This window comes from Homalodisca vitripennis, chromosome X (genome assembly GCF_021130785.1).
Source record: "Homalodisca vitripennis isolate AUS2020 chromosome X, UT_GWSS_2.1, whole genome shotgun sequence".
Taxonomy (NCBI): Eukaryota; Metazoa; Arthropoda; class Insecta; order Hemiptera; family Cicadellidae; genus Homalodisca; species Homalodisca vitripennis.
This window is the reverse complement of record NC_060215.1, coordinates 61,564,140-61,580,983: the sequence shown is the minus strand read 5'-3', so window position 1 is coordinate 61,580,983 and position 16,844 is coordinate 61,564,140. Positions and strand designations below refer to the sequence as shown.

Here is a 16,844-nt window from a genome sequence, read left to right as displayed (position 1 = left end):
CAATTTCATCTGTGTTAAAATACGATCTCATATATTGTGTGTCTTCTGTCAAAATTCTTAAGACCACGACTATATTCATCAAATATTGAGATTTCAACAAGTTGAGTGAAATTGCTTTTAAACTGATGTTCTAAAAAAGTCCATGGCAAGGCATAGAAGCTTTGCAACATGTTAATGACTTGGTAAAAGCTTTCAACCAAATAATCTTATCATTATATGACAACATGCAACACTAATTACCTAAGTGAGTTTAAAAAAAATCCTGTTCCTTGGATCACAGCAGATATTTGTAGACTAATGGTCAAACAAGACTAACTTTTTCAATCAAGTTTTCTTTTACTAAAAAAAAAATAAAAAACGGTGAGATCATGGCAAAATACCGAAATTTGAGAAATAGGGTCAACCACCTTCTCAGAAATTCCCACCTACAATATACCCACAGGCTTTTTCAAGAACAAAAACAATCTTCCCGAGATTTATGGCGTAAAGTCAAAGGTCTTGGTCTAGGTAAACAGAAGGCGCCTCATCAAGTCCATGTTCTATTAAATGAGTTGAAAAGGTTTTTTGAATCATGTGGTCAAACAAGTGGCCAAAATTCAGTAGAGATGTATATTCTAGAGTATTCTGCTGCTCCGACCATCAGAGGAGATGAGTTCTATAAATTTTCTTTCAAACAAATAATCCAGTATGATGTTCTGAAGGCTATTCACTGTAAAACAGGCAACGCTGTAGCTTTTGATAATATTCCGATTCGCTTTATAAAAGACATCTTATTTGTTATGTTCTAAACCAAACAGTACAGCAATTTTTCAAAAGTTCCTTAAGAAATGTGTTTTCCCCTCTCAGTGGAAGTCTGCTCTTTTCCGTCCCTTACAAAACACCTCAGGCACATCCACTTCTCAGTATTTTAGGCTGATTAACATACCCGCTCTATCTACAGAACTTGAAAGAGTTGTGCACTGTCAAATTACTAAGTACTTGACCAAACAGAACATCATAAGTGTCAACCAATCAGGTTTTCGCTCAAATCAGAGCACTGAAATAGCACTTCTTATCACTGACAACATACGAAACTCCTGTGTAAATCATAAACTCCTATTTTTGAAAGTAAGCGCCATAGGGTTTTATAATCAGGTTGTTTCTTGGCTGAGGTCATACCTGTCTAGTCGGCGGTAGTGTGTGCAAGTTAGTGACAAAATGTTAGACTGATAATCAGAAACTTGTGTTGTACTTCGAGGTTCAATACTAGGACCTCTTTTGTTAGTACTTTATGTGAACGACATAACATCAAGTATTGTTCATTGTAAAGATCACATGTATGCCGACTACCTTCAAATACACATCCACTTTAAACCAAGTACAATAAATCAATGCATTCAAATAATTAATTCAGTAATTTCAAATATAATGGAAAGGGCAAAAAATAATGGTCTAAATTTAAATAGTAGTAAGACTAAACCAATCATTACTCATTTCCAACTACAAAATTCAACAAATTTTGAAAACGTATCTAAATATAAATGGACAAGTTGTGCCTTACTGTAAGAAAGTAAAGAGTCTTGGGGGTAACTATCAACACAACACTCACATGGAACAATGCTGTAGTTGTGATCTGCACCAAAGTGTTTGCACTGGCTGAAAAGTTTTCAAAACTTTTTCCAGCCAATGTCAAACTAATTCTGGTGATATCACTAATATTCCCTTACTGCAACTCTGTTTTAAATAACATAACTAACTGTATCACATGGTGAAAGACTTCAAAGGACTAAAAATTACTGTTTACACTTTTGATCTACCAAAAGATGAGCACATAACTCCAGACTATATCGGATCAAATGTTATAAAGATCTATACAATTTTTTCTTTTACTCATTCTTTTAACCACATGAAAGTGTCAAAACTATGACAATTTTGAGTTTGTAGCCCAAAGGAGTGTGAGTGGGTCAAGATCCTAAGTGTCCTAAGTCCTGCGATGCCTCACCATAGAACTGTTGAGTATGATACATCATTGACAGTATCGGATTGCCGACTGTGGAATTCCCTTCCTATTCAAATCCCCTTAATACCCAGCCAACCCCGGTTTGTGACATCATTAAAACACTATTTCATGGAGTGGATTATCACGGCTGGTGTGCCCTAGGTCTAGGGCCTTGCTGGGCTGAAGAACAAGCAGTATGATTGTGAGAGTGAATGGTTTATTCTTGAAAAAGTTTCTGTTTAATTATAATATGTATTTTATAGAATTGTGAAGGAATTTAGATTTATTGACATAGTTACTGTTGTTTTGAATTTTGATTGATTTTAGCCTTTGAAAATACATTATTGTCCTTTCATTATTTGATTGTATTTAAATGATATGGTTAAGTGTAAGAAAGGGCCATGAAGCCTAACTCACTTCGCCTTTTTGTATATTGTACAATTGTAAATAAAGAATATTCTATTGTATTGCTGACGTCCAGTGAGTAAGACTCAACCCAATTAACATAACCAACGGTGAAACTATACTTTTGATGTAATTTGATGAGGGGAAGGGTATATGCAGTCAAAGTCTTTAAAAAAAGTACTTAAATGGTCACTAACTGTTTGTTTGTTTTCTATCGGATATCATCGTGATTTTCAATAAAGCTGCAATGGTAGTGTAATAAGACCTGAATCCCAAATGGAAGGTATTATAATTATTGAGGCAAGAAGAAAACTGTTGATGTACTACTCTTTTGAGATGTATCGAGACACATGATAGAATACTTATTGAGTGTAGTTCAGAAGGAGTTTGAAGGTTACATTTTTTCTTCAATGGGTAAACCAGTGCACATTCCCGGACTCATCATGGAAAACATACGAATTGAAAATTCCTACAATGGCAGAATCTTTTTGACAATTCAATTGCATTAGATAATTTACCTTTAATGTTATCTGCATTGTTACCCAAACAGAGTAACATTGTGTCATCAGCATATAATACAGAAAAGGTAGGTACATTAAAAGTAAAACCATTCACAAACACTAGAAAAAGGAAAGGTCCAAATACTGAGCCCTGAGGTACACCAGCAAAGACATTTAGAAGTTCAGATTTATATTTATTTACTACTACCATCTGTTTTCTATTGGAGAGGTAACTTTGGATTAGTTGCAGTTCTAAGCCCGTAACTCCATAGAATTTTAACTTGTCAAATAAAATAGTATGATTGACTAGATCAAAGGCTTTACTTAAATCTAATAAACTAGATCCAACAGTTTTTTTTTTTTATTTTCTAACTCACTTAAAATATACTCAACAATAGTTTCCAGAGCAAGAGAGGTGGAATGCTTAGGCCGAAAACCATACTGATGTCTGTACATTAGATTATTGGTAATACAATAATCATACAATTGAGTCATTAAACATGATTCTATTATTTTACTAAACACAGGAATGATGGCAATGGGGCAATAATTTTCCGCAAGACGATTATCCCCCTTCTTAAAAATAGGTGTTATCTTAGCAAATTTTAAACAAGTTGGAAACTGATCCTGGAATATAACTAGATTAATTAAAAATGTAAGTGGTTCTATAATTGAGTCAATGATGTTCGTAACTAAATAATTTGAAAGCCCATAGACATCCTCACTATGAGAATTACTAAGTTTAACAACAATATTTTTAACCGTTTTATCAGCTATCATTTTCCACCTAAAACTATGAAAAACATTTGCATTAGACAAATTACACACTAAATCCATAAAATGTATCTTATTATTTACATTAGTTTGATTACAGGAATTCATATTAACAGGTACATTGACAAAATAATTATTGAACTCGGTCAGGGAAATAGGTATTTTACATTTTTCATTGACTAGGTTCCCATTATTTTCTGTGTTGTGAACAATTTTCCAGGCAGCTTTGCATTTATTATGCGAATTCTTAATAAATAAATTGTTTGCAGCTAATTTAGCATCATGTATTGATTGGTGATATAATTTTCGAAACTACTTAAAAACTACTTTTTCCGCAATGGACGAGGTTGATTTCCACTTATCATACAACACTAACATATAAGAACGAATTAATTTTAATTCCTGTGTGTACCAATTAGTCAACATCTTAGATTTAGCATTATTTTTACAAGTAACAATAGGACAATACATATTAAAATAATTAGACAAAACATGAACAAACACTGAAAAGGCAGTATGTACATCAGTTAAACTACATATACAGTTCCAATCAAATAAACTAAGGCTTTGGCTTATATCACTAATCCTGTCATTATTCATTAGACGTTTATCACGAGAATATTATTTAAAGTAGGCCTACTATTACAAGATGTGGTTAAAAAATCCACCCACATACCAGCATGGTCAGAAATTATATCCTGACCTAATAAGAAATATTTCGTCCACTCTTTATTAATATTTGTGAAAACATTATCCAGGCATGCCTGATTACGTGTAGGTTTTGTATTTACAGAGTACAGATCCAAAGACCTCAGAATATTTAAGAAATAATTAACTTCTGGATTTTCCGATTTAGATAGTATTTAAAAGGCCTAGATAAGAGATGGATAAATAATTTTTCTAAGCAGTCAATAAAATTATTAAAATCTGTTCTGGGTGTGCGATATTACACTTAAGACAATAAAACTATAATCTACTAATATTACTGCTGATGCCTCACGGAGTCTTCCCTGAATGTCTCAAGGTAGCCAGAGTAACTCCAATATTTAAAAACAATAATTCAAATCTTGCAGAAAATTACAGACCTATTTCAGTTCTTTCAGTTTTTTCAAAATTATTAGAAACTATTGTAAAATTACGGCTTGAAAATTTTTTAAAATCATTCTCAATAATAAATAAAAATCAATTTGGTTTTCAATCTAATTTGTCAACTTCAGATGCTATCATAAGTTTAACTGATTATGTGCTAACTGCCTTGGACCAGGGACAGTCGACCTGTGGCCTGTTCTGTGACCTCCAGAAGGCTTTTGATTGTGTAGACCATGAAATTTTGTTAAATAAATTGGAGTATTATGGCATCAGAGGAGTTGCTCTCAATTGGTTTAGTAGCTTTCTGAGGGATCGCAGCCAGGTAGTAGAGATAGTTCAAAACAGTGCTGGTTCTGTCCATAAATATCTATCTCCTGCCCGCTATTTGGAGGCAGGCGTACCCCAAGGGTCAGTTTTAGGTCCAATACTATTTTTAATTTTTATAAACGACTTACCCAAGCAGTTCAATTTATGTGACAAATTAATTCTCTTTGCTGATGACACCACTAGTTTGATTAAATCTGACAATAAAACTGAACTATCTCAAAAATTATATAACATTAGTTTGATTTTTAACTGGCTTAAAGCTAACAAACTATCCTTAAATATTTCCAAAACATCCATACTTAATTTTCACTTTATTAGAAACTTTAGAGAACAACTTGAAATAACTTTTTACCAAAGTAAACTTACTTCTACAAAAAATTGTAAATTTCTTGGTGTTACTTTAGATGACAATCTTAGATGGGAAAATCACATCAGTCAGTTAAATGGGAAACTAAATTCAGCATGTTATGCTATTCGTAAAATTAGAGACTTGACTGACTTAAGAACAGCAAAAACTATTTATTTTGGCTATTTCGAATCTGTGTTGAGATATGGAATTGTCTCCTGGGGAAGTTCACCATTTATTGAACAGGTTTTCAAAACTCAAAAGAGAGCAATCCGAATTCTAGGAAATTTGAAATTTAATCAATCATGTAGAGGACATTTTTTTAATCTTCAAATTTTAACAGTAAGAAGTATTTACATAATGGAAGTTTTAACTCAAACATATAAAAGAATACAGTCCAATCCCTTTATCTCCCATCATAACTACACAACACGTAATAGTTATTCTCTACCTGTTCCTATACACAGAACAACCCATTTTAAAACATCTTTCTCTTACAATAGTCAGCATTTTTTTAACAAATTACCTTTAGCATGGAGAGAGATTCCTACATTAAAGGCTTTCAAAAAAACTATTAAAGAATACATGCTTCAAACTGAAATTTATGCTTTTGACGATTTTCGTCCGAATTCACCAGAAAATAATTAAGATGTGAAATATCATACCACCTAGTATTAGCTATATGTTACTTGTGTTGTAGTTAGTATTTTTTTTTTTAATTGTTATTTAGTATTTAGTGTTATTATTTCTTGACGAGCCTTATAACGTTGTAATGTTCTATTGGGCTAATAAATCATTTCATTTCACAAATATAATCTACGTAGTAACTATTAATATTTAATAATTCAAAAGAAATACCAGTTCTGACTAAAACTGAAGTACCGCCATGCACCCGAGGAGGCTGTCGGCAGTAGCTGACACCAACAATAAATCCCTCCGGAACATACAATGATACTTATCATCCACAAGCCAATGTTCCGTAAGACATATAACATGGTTTTGACTGTCTTTTAAGATTAACTCCAGATGATCAACTTTATTTCTTAATGATTGAATATTTATTGAGAAAACTGTAAGGGGGCCTTGGCCTAGTCCTTTATTATGTTTACTATAACTAGGTTTATGGGAAGCTACAGTATCACTTATGAGACTCCTTCTATGAGTTGAGGGTTGGAGTTTAAAACTTCCTTGTGGGAGTTTAAGTTTCTCTTGGTAACAAATTTAGACACAAACACTGCACTGGGCAAAAAGTCAGGTGAAAAAATATCTTTAAAACAACTTGCAGGTACACCTACCTTAAAGGAAGCATATAGCTCTGTGCGCTTTGCATTTAGATTTTCCACAATGTAATTACCATTAATTTTCATGTTTAGGTAAGACTTTAGTTCTTCACAGGTAGTATTAGTATGATTGGCAATGTATCTATCATAATGTGTAGAGGTATATGTACAATCAGCCCCAACCTTGTAACTGGTCAACCACGAAAAACTTTTCAGTACATATACGTTAGGCTCACTCACACTGTGTGAATGAGAATCTGCCACCCAAAACATCCCAAGCAGCAGCTCTCAGCTCAAATACATAATCACTAGCTGCAGATTGATCCACTGGAATACTTACAAAATAATCATGAATCTAAAATATATAAGCAGCATGAGTAACTGACTCACTAATATGTGGTTAAAAATACTAACATATTTCTAGAAATACTAGAAAAGTTGTAGTCAATGAAGAAACTATTTTTGCAACAAGAAATAATTGTTTTCCAAAATATCAAATTTACAGTAAACCAAGAATAAAAAAGACAGCACATAAAAATGGGAAAAAGTTGCAACATTGACAAACTGTAGATAAATAATATTTCTACTGCCATCTCTATACGCAAAGAAGTCCAATGTAGCCTATTGTTGTATATTCTAATTTCAAAAGAGAGGATATGTCACTCATATATAAATTGTACTTTATGTATGGAACAACGATATATGTTCATTATCGATGACAACATTGTCTTTCACAAGTGGATTATACAACAAATTATATTTTTGTGCAACAATAAGACTTAGAAGTGAACTTAGAAGCATAACAAAGTTCTAGATCGTTAACAATGGAACTATGATAATTCTCAATTACAAGGGTGGGTCAGAGAAACTTGCTTATTTAGAAATCAAATTAAAAAGAAAGTAATGAAGACTTATATTTAATTCTTTTTATATCATCAAATACAGTGTATTTTTTAAGTGAGAGTATGAGTTCATTGTGTAATCGTGTGATATTTTTAAATCTAAAAAACCTATTTTTATGTGATCAGAAGCTACCACGTGTTATGTAAGCTGATAGTATGTACATACCAAGCAACAATTACATTAGTTTTGCAGATTTAATAAACTTATGTTTGTTTTTTTTACATTGTTCATTAGTTTTTCAAAAGTTTAGTTCAATTTGTATGCATTATTTTAAAATACATTTTTTATCTATAACGAAAACGAGGTTCACATTATTAACCTATAGCTATTGCCCTACTGAACAAAACAATACAAGGTTTTAGGGCATGAAAATGGCAAACAATGAATTATAGAACATTAAAATTGGAACTACTTTTCTTGCAAGGTAGTAAGAAGTTATAGTTAGGTGAACTTATAATATTTGTTTGTTTTTACAAGTTGTGTTTCCTATAAAGCAGTATTAGCCAAAGGCATTAGTGATCAAACCATTTAGAATTTGATTTTCTAATGATAGGTACTACTTCAAGGGATGTTTTTAGTATGTCGCCATCAGTGCAGGGCAGCAAAGGTGTTGAAATAGGCCAAGCTGATGGCCAGAAGCATTTGTAATAGGCTGATATGAACGTTTTTTCTTAGATGGTCTAAATAAACAAGAGCGTCTTTTATTTGAGCAAAATTCTCCTGATTTCAGCATTATTGTTATTTTACTTATCCAAAGATATGAAATAATGATATTTATTCCGTAAGTACATACAAATTAGAAATACATTTTCGTCTCGGAATTCCACTAACCATCATTATCCAGTATCGATGGTTAGGCAACAAAAATTAAAAACTAATTATTCAGTCTACCTCAAGTTGACACATAATATCTTCGGGCTTGTGCACATAGATAAATATAATAAATAATGTAAATAAATGTTCTATAATAAATAATGTAAATATATGCTGTATAATGAATAAATAAATTAATTAAATATAGTTAACAACACATATAGAAATATCAACAAATCTAAATAACAATAACAAAACTTAACAAATTATGTAACAAAACTTTAACCAGTTAACAATTTTTTTATAATAAATAATGTAAACTGTAACTCTCTATAATAAATAATGTAAATAAATGTTCTATGATAAATAATGTAAATAAATGTTGTATAATAAATAAATATATTCATTAAATATAGTCAACAACACATATAGAAATATCAACAAATCTAAATAACAATAACAAAACTTAACAAAATATATAGCAAATCTTTAACCAGTTATCAATTTTTTTTTAAGCATTTAAAGAAAAGAAACCAAAATAAAAAAGAGTTCTAACTTAATACTTTTGCCAACTGCATAATTTCCTCATCCAGCAAAAGCCAGCTTTTTAGGGTTTTTTTAAATATGTTTAAAGATTTAATTTTTTCGGGAATTAGATTAAAGATTTGTGGTCCAATAAATACAAAAGATCTAAGTAAAATACTTTTTAAGACCTTTGGCTTTCTGAGTAAGTTGGATGATTTACTTCTTGTGTTATATTTATGGTGTACCTGTTCAGTTTGGTTGTTTCCACTTCTCGTATAAAATATTTGCAATACTTTAAACATATAGAGGTGCTGGACAGGCAATATCTGAAGCTGTACAAACAGTGGAAAAGAAGATTCTAGCTTTTTCTTACATAAAATTATTCTAATAAAATGGTTTTGTAAGGTTCTCACTTTTTTTACTAGATTTTTAAAAGTACCTCCCCAACAATGTATACCGTATTGGAGTCTTGAATTTATTAATGCGTAGTAAAGACATCTAAGTAAATCTATGTCACACATATTTCTTAAATAGTAAAATTTTCTTATACTACTTCTTAACACTTTAATTAACTCTTCAATATGCTCTTTCCAAGATAACTTGTAATCAACTATAACTCCAAGATATTTAAAATAGTTTACTTCCAAGATAACTTGTAATCAACTATAACTCCAAGATATTTAAAATAGTTTACTTTGTCAACTACTTCACAATTGCATTGTATATTTAGAGCACATTAATGATGGCATAATGGCTGAAGTCAGCAGCAACCAATACGGGGTTGACTTAGGATCATAAAAAGACAATGTGACGCCCATAGAACAATGAAATATTATCCCGTGTGAAAAAATTTGTTCTACTTTTTAATGTCTAGAACTGTGTTAATTGTCATTTTGACCCCTTGAAACCTTATATTGTTTTGTTCAGGAGGATGATGGCATAGGTTGACAACGCAAACCTCATATTTTGCCACTTTGGCCGTTAAATTCACAATTCCCCATAGGTTATAGCCACTGTTAACGATCTAGAAATTTTTTTATGCTTTGAAGTTCACTTCTAAGTCTTATTGTTGGAATGGGTGCAGTAAGTTAATAAAGGCAAAATTATTATTTGCATCCTCAGTGGTCAGTTCCATATTCACCATTTCATTGCCTATTTTCAGAGCCACATCGATTTAACAGGCTATGTGCTGACAAAACCAATCTATGGATGGCCGTACCTCAAAAACGTTTGGGCACATAACTAGTAAAATCAGTGTGGCTTCGAAAATAGATGCGGCCTAAGAATGAGGGCTGTATTGTAAGATAGTACACCATATAATAAATGTGTATAGAAAGTTTATAAAAATCGGCTAGTATGTTTTTGAGGTACGGCCATCCGTAGATTGGTTTTGTCAGCACATAAGCCTGTTAAATCGATGGGGCTCCGAAAAAAAAGCGCGCCCTAAGAATGAGGGCTGCATTGTAGTATAGTAGATCACGTAATGAATGTGTATAGAAAGTTTTATCAAAATCGGCTTGTACGTTTTTGAGGTACGGCTATACAAAGATTTCATTTTTCAGTGTTTTATATTAAAATCGATAATTCTCCGAAAATAGGGGAGGCCTAAGAATGAGAGTAGTAATAAAATACAGTAGACCATGGATTCAATTTTATTGAAATCATCCCGTGCTATTGAAGGCCAACCAAAGAGCAAGTGTTTGGAAGTTTCATCCTGCTCATCACACATTCTACAGAGCGGATTTTCCTGAAGGATGCCGATTCTGTGAAGAAGCTTCCTCAGGTGGCCACGTCCCATGATCAGACTTATAACCCGAGAAGACATTGATTTATTTAGTGAGAGAAGGTCCGACGCCACTCTGGATGAATGCAACAGTAGTACCATTCTGCTCATTGTCATGCCCGGATGCAACCACCACTTTCTCTAATGTTCATCGCAAACCCATTTCGAGACAGCCCCAAAGGATTCACACCTTGGAATACCGCAGAACAGGTTAATAGTAATTCAGGAACTAGGTCAGGAGTAGTTCATGAACCAGGTTAGGATCCATGTCAGAGGACTAGTTCTTTTTATGGACGGAATCTATGGGCAGTTTCACACTGCTAAGGTCTATTACCTTTGTGCTGATGTGTTCTCCAATATCTTTTGGTGTTAAGGTAGCCTATCATGTTCATATTTAATACAACTTTGTAAAACTTAAAGAGGCTCATCATTGTAAAATCTCTCTCAATTATCTAATTTCAATATGTTTTCTATAAAAATAAAGGTATATTATGGTCGTTGTCAAGTTTCTTTTAGACATATCAAAGAAGTAGACCTACAATTAATGTGCAGACATAGCCTAGCACTGATTACTTAGTTGTAACATAATTAATCATTTTTATAGATTTAATTAAAATCAATAATATTCTCGATATATGCGTAATTTTTGTAAGCTAAACCTATCATCAGTGACTATCTTACTTCAACAGTGCTTAACTCCTGCAACAACCAATCCGACGAGTACTAAGATGTCACACTTCAATGTAAACGATGAGTTAAAAAAAATGATTTAGCGATTTAATACGAACCTACTAATGTTTTATAAATTCCACAAATAAAAATCTACAACTCGCATTCACTTACTCGTAGACTCCACGACGAATATCAATATTGTAATTCAACAGTCTAGCGTATAACTTGACGTTACTCCGAGGTGATGTGATAGCAGTAATTATCTAGTATCGGTGCCGGTACTGAATAGCAATGGTGGCAAATGAAACAACAGCTATCATCTAACAATCTAGTAACTGCAACAGCTTCAGCCTTCAACCTTCGAAAACGCTGTACCGCCAAATTTAAAATATTGTATAACCTATAAAGTGTTTGTTCTTAACTTAAAGAGTCCACGTTTGAAACTTAACAACATCTGTTGAAAATACCGTATAAAAAGCATTATAATATATTATCTTGCAGGTACATAATCAACATTATTGTTAATTGAACAGATGTCAATCGACACCAGTTTTTATTTCTAACTTGTAACATTTCTAATCTAGAGAAAATTTTATAAAATAATATATTAATTTTATAATGAATACATTAAACGTAAAAATATTTATATTTATGTTACAATTTAGCAATTGATTTAGTTATAAGATATTCAATAAATGGAATAGCTGTTACATGCAGGTTCGTTACTTTACAATGTGTTTATAAACTTGCTTTCATGGTTAATTTTTAATATATTTACGTTAAATCGTGCACGTACTAGCATGTGCATCTCATTTTCTTGGTGTTAATAAAACGTAAATATTTATCCTTCATATTATATTGATAATGTTCTTATTATCTTCACCCTTGACACCAGTGTTCCCATATACATATTGGTATCTCTGCTGGACAGGGCCTAGTATCAACATTGTTTTTCAGAGAAGGAAATTAATAAAAACCAAGGATTTTAAGACCTTGAGTCGTCCACCAGCAAAAAAAAACGCCACTGCATCAAAACTAATCTGCTATTAATTGATTAATTCATCACTAAAATTAACTCATCCTTAAAACTAATCAAAATGCCATAACAATTTTCTTACTATTATTTTTAACCTCCTTATACCTTACCGGAGGTAAATTTGTTTAGCTATTAGAATTTGTCCATTTGCTTATGTGAACTTCTATATTTTTGTTGAACACTTCAGTAGATATAAAAAATCTTACTATTTATTTTTGTGTATTTTTATAATACAAAATCTATCATTGAAAGGTTGGTTTGTAACATATAAACTGTTGTTAAAGCGCTTATGCCTGAAATATATCTTAATATGACTATAAAGGATTAGTTTCTTGCGATAAGACGAGTATGAAAATTATTAATTGAGATATTGTGACTTCACTAAACCCACTTAAGTAAATAATCCGAATTTCTGAAGGTTTTTACTCAGATAATAGAAAACTACTCTCCTGGCGATTGAATCTGAATTGATAATTTTTATTTCGGCTCTACTCACTAACATAATCGGTTTTTAAATTACTGTTTATAGAAATAATACACAGAAGAAATTAGAACAAACAAATTTTATAAGACAATTTAACAAAATTTATAACATATTTATATTAACTGTAGAGAGAGGACGCGGGCCGCAATATAGCCTACATATAAATTTAAACGTAACTGCCGAGCTCTTAACACTAGAGCAGGTTAGCGGCGGTCATCACTTCAGCTACCGTAGCCAATCAAAAAGGATTATAGCCTGTGTGAAAGGCTAGCTAGTCCTAGAGTCTGCAATTTGTATTAGCAGTGCACGAGGCTAGCTGCACAATTCCAGCTCAATCACATTGTACTATTTCTATTATAACAATATTCGATTCCCGTTTTTTGGGCTCAAAACCTTAAATTACTTAGTTCGTGACGTGACATATTAATTAACTATTAATATTGATAAAATTAGCTTCTTATATAAATTGTAATTAATTATGATACGAATAGCAATAGATTATATTATTTCTTCACTCATGGTTAACATATATGTTAGAAAGCAGTAACGATTTACAATTAAAGCTCATATTAGCTTTAACTGGTTTTTAATAATTAATGATGAAATTTTAATTGGTTTAATATTGAAAATATCTGCAACTCAGTAAAATGAGGGCTACCAGATATATATAAATATATTGTACCCGTAATTCCGCGTATAGCCCTTTTGCCACTTAAAACCCTCCTTTGCACGTAAGCATTTCCTCATATGATTATACCATTGTTAAGATGTACATGAAAAAAGACACATCCGATATTTAGTACAAGGCTTATAATTGTGCAATTCCCTAATTATTCTCACATAGGTAACTCACTTAAGCCTACTGTACAAATCTTCGAAACCAAGCATATTAACATACTTATGATAAGAATTTTTAGATTAAAATAAATTCACATGTTTTTCATTTAACAATAACCTATTAATATAAGGAAATGGAATTTAAAGTGGATTATCTTTGAAGGTCGTCAACATAAATACAAGACACCATCCCTGACCGGTGTAGCACTCTGCTACTAATCATATAGAGGGCTCGTTTCCAGTCTTATATTTTTAAGATGTGTAGCCTGTCAGCTAAATATTGTGCCTTTTTTCTCTGACATCATAAGATCCAACTTAATAATGATAATTAAGTATACTAAGAGGACGAAAGCTTTAATTAAATCTGATAATCTGCCGTGTAGGAGAACAAAAATTTATGAATAAATTATTTGAAAATAATTATTTTAAAAGCGTTCTGAGGACCAGTCAGGGCCATCAGCTTCTTACAGCTTAAGGAGATAATTTAAGAATAGGACATTTTATGGAATACGCCAAAGAAGTCGCTCATCAATAGAACTTGTCTTTTCCGAGCACCGCCAACAGAGGAGTCCTTGGACCAGGTGCATGAGACCAGATATAATTCCAGGGATGGCGGGGGCTCCAGAATCCATACTTACGGAATAAATAGTCAAATAGACGGAGAAAATACACTTTAGCACGCACAATGGGGCATATCAAAGGATGAATAAGAGAGCAAGAGAGGGTGAGATGGAATAGTTACTAGAGAAGTGATTGTGTGCAGAGGGCACACATATAAATTAACTACAACTGAAGTCAGACTTAATATTGTAGCGTATTGAGCATGAACTTACAGATTAATAACTGTTCTTAGGCCAATTAATTATTAAGAGATAGGGATGTCCTTAAGACAACTGTTTTTCGAAAGATAACACACACAGGAAAATATTTAAATTATCATTCCAACCATCAAAAACCTGTCAAAGAAGGAGCCTACTCGTTGTTTGATAGAGCAAAGAGCTTGTGCTCAGATAAAGATGGACTAAAAGAAGAATTTAAGAAAATTGAATCGGATCTCAGAAGCAATGGATACCCTCAATTAGTAATTAATAAGTGCAAACGCAAAAGAATCATTCCTGAGTCAGAAAAACATAATTTTGACAAATTTGCGTTTATGTCAATCCCTTATGTGCCGGGATTATCGGAGAAAATTATAAGAGTAGGTAGAAAGTACAACATTAGAACCGCGTTTAAAACACACAACACTCTTAAACAAAGTCTCGTAAAAACAAAACCAAAAAATGGCACACAGGATTCCAAAAACTGTGTTTACAGTATAAAATGTAGCTGCAATAGGGAATACATAGGCGAGACAAAAAGACCACTAAACGTAAGGATAAAAGAACACAAAGAAAACACGAGAAAGGGTTTCACAGAAAAGTCAAAAATTGCACACCATTGTTGGTCCGAAGACCATCATATAAATTGGGATGAAGCCCACATAATACATCGGGAACCACATTTCTTCAAAAGGAAATTAATTGAGGCAACATACATTAAATTGGCAGACCAACCAATCAGTCAACCATCAGTCGAGATTAGGCCGCTTTGGTTGCCAATTCTAAAAAATGAACTAAAGAGAAAACCAACAGTATCAAACGGATCAGATATTTGTAATAAACCAATGCGGAGTCACAATATGGTTTTAAGAAGTTCATCTCGCATGAACCAATAATAACGAAAGGGCCCATTCCTGTCCCCCTTCCAGGAAATAAGACGGAAATAAGACAGGCTAAACTGAACACAAATGCTGCTTATATTGAGGGTGCTGCGAACAAGTGCTCTGCTGCCTGGAAGGTAATTAGGCAGGAAAAGTTGGGTACAAATATAACGACGGTTTCGGTTACACCGGATAAATTTAATGATTATTTCCTCAGTGTTGCGGAAGAGGCCCTCAAGAATGTTCAGGCTGCTCCCTTCAATCCGATAGACATGGCCAGAAGAGCTAATGCTCCAGTGGAAGACATGAGGTGGACACCTATAACGGTGGACCAGATTCTGCACACGGTTGGGCGGATGAAGGACAGTAAAAGCAAGGACATTTATTCGTTATCAAACAGCCTTATAAAATCAGTGGTTGGGTATATCGTGCTGCCTTTGATGGCCTGCTTCAATGCATGTTTAAATGAAGGTGTCTTTCCCAGTAAGTTAAAGGTTGCTCGGGTCACTCCAATTTTTAAGAAGGGAGATAGGTCACTGCTGGAGAGCTACAGGCCTGTTTCTAATATTCCCATTTTTGGGAAGGTTTTTGAATGTCTTATTAAGTGCCAACTCCAAAGGTTTCTCGAGGAGGGTGGATTGATCTCGGATGCCCAGTATGGCTTTAGGAAAGGCCTTTCCACGGTGAGTGCAGTCTCTCACTTGGTTAGTGGCGTACTAGATGGTTTTGAGCATAGGCTAAATACGGGGGTAACACTCTGTGACCTCAGTAAGGCCTTTGATTGTGTATCACATATTATATTGCTTGAAAAATTAAGGCACTACGGTATAAATCACAATAATTTGGAACTGTTCAGATCTTATTTGGGAGGCCGAGAGCAGATTGTCACAGTAAATGGTCATAGATCTCGGGTGGGCGCTGTTGTGCACGGAGTCCCACAGGGATCCGTTCTTGGGCCATTACTCTTTCTTGTTATGGTAAACGACTTATCTTGTAACATCAACTCTGATGTAATTTGTTACGCTGATGACACCAGTCTGATTGATGTTAATGCTGATATACATGACTTAGTCGTATCGATGCAGGACTCACTTGACTCTGTCTCGAGTTGGTTCCGAGCCAACCTTTTTATGCTTAACATGAATAAAACACAAAAAAATATATTTAGCTTTAGTGGTGTAGATATTTTTAGAGATAGTTTTAACATACTAGGCATAACCTTAGATAGTAAGTTAGTTTGGCATGATCATGTACATATTTTAAGTAGTAAGTTATCTAGAGTAATATATCTCTTGAGAAAACTAAGGGACTGCGTCCCCATTGAATATGTTAAGACAGCATATTTTGCTTTTTTTCAAACCCTAATCCAGTATGGGCTCAGTCTATGGGGAGG

General features: G+C 33.1%; 1 protein-coding gene across 7 annotated transcripts in view; it reads right to left on the bottom strand.

The window, feature by feature from the left end:
* The window catches only part of LOC124369058 (condensin complex subunit 2-like), a 122,751-nt gene extending 111,009 nt beyond the window's left edge, over window positions 1-11,742 (bottom strand). For 2 of the 7 annotated variants that reach the window (XM_046826761.1, XM_046826762.1), the window contains exon 1: window positions 11,567-11,741. The gene's annotated coding sequence lies outside the window, so the exon portion shown is untranslated. Of the gene's footprint in view, window positions 1-11,404; window positions 11,491-11,511 lie in introns of those variants that run through there. The other 5 variants (XM_046826767.1, XM_046826765.1, XM_046826768.1 and 2 more) reach the window with 5 other exon arrangements.
* Between the last annotated feature and the right edge of the window lie 5,102 nt (window positions 11,743-16,844).